Raw genomic sequence first — 1,117 nt, 5'->3', positions numbered from 1 at the left:
AGGACATTATGCTGAGTGAGGTATCTCAGTCACAAAGGGACTGTTGTAGAATGAGGCTGGCATTGGGGTGGGGGTAAGACTGAGAAAAACTGGATGAAATATGTTTACGGCATTGAAGTCTATGGGGGAGAGAATAGTCTAAAAGTATTATATTTTAGGGCATTATTTTTATCGTAGGAGTAAGCAATGAGGGTTTCAGAGTGGATTATATTTGGGGGTAAGGGGTGGGGTTTGGGGAGGTGCGGGGGGATTGTGTACCAATGAGGGAGTTTTTCATTTGCTTTTCAAGGAGAGAAGCAAAAGGGGGTGGGTGAGGGGGAGGGATTTGTGCAGGCAGAAGGCTGCAACAATGAATGAATGGAATTCCAAAATCTCTGTAGATGTTCATTGAAATGAAAAATAAACAAACTAAATAAAAAATAAATAAATACAGTCGAGTTGGAACAAAAAAAAATTTACGTTGTTATACAATCCCTCCCCCCAAGTCCACTCCACTGTGCTGCCTTCATTCTGGACTCCTGTCATAACAATAATACCTAACCATAAATCCCCTTTAAACAGTTCTCTCCCTCATCTGTTTCAATGCAGTATACATTATTCATCCCCTGTCCCAACCAACCCCTATGTCAGTTCTCTTTTATAACAGTGGCATTATGCCATGTTTGTCTTTTTTTTGACTGAGAAGTACACTCAGTATGAGCCAATGTTTTCTAATTCTTTAGTTTAAAACCGGTGTATAAGAATTCAACAAATAAATAAAAAGGCATCTCCTGTTATTCTAAAATGTGCCACTAGGTGACAGCATGATCAACTAATAGGCAGTATTTGTCTAAACCAGTGATTTCAAACTCAAATTAACAAAACACCAAATTTTAAAAAATGTTTCTTTTCTTTTAAAAAAAATAATTTTTAGACAAATACTGCATAATTCCACTGTTATAAAATAAGACTGACATAGGGATTGGGGGAAGACTGAAAAAGAGCAGATAAATAATGTATACTGCATTGAAACAGATGAGGGAGAGAACTGTTTAAAAGGGATATATGATTAGGTATTATTGTCATGACAGGAGTCCGGAACTAAGGCTGTATGGTGGAGTGGACTTGGGAGGAGGGA

This window comes from Elephantulus edwardii, unplaced genomic scaffold (genome assembly GCF_000299155.1).
Source record: "Elephantulus edwardii isolate Elephantulus edwardi_28Jun2011 unplaced genomic scaffold, EleEdw1.0 scaffold00095, whole genome shotgun sequence".
Taxonomy (NCBI): domain Eukaryota; kingdom Metazoa; phylum Chordata; class Mammalia; order Macroscelidea; family Macroscelididae; genus Elephantulus; species Elephantulus edwardii.
This window is presented reverse-complemented; position numbering follows the sequence as displayed.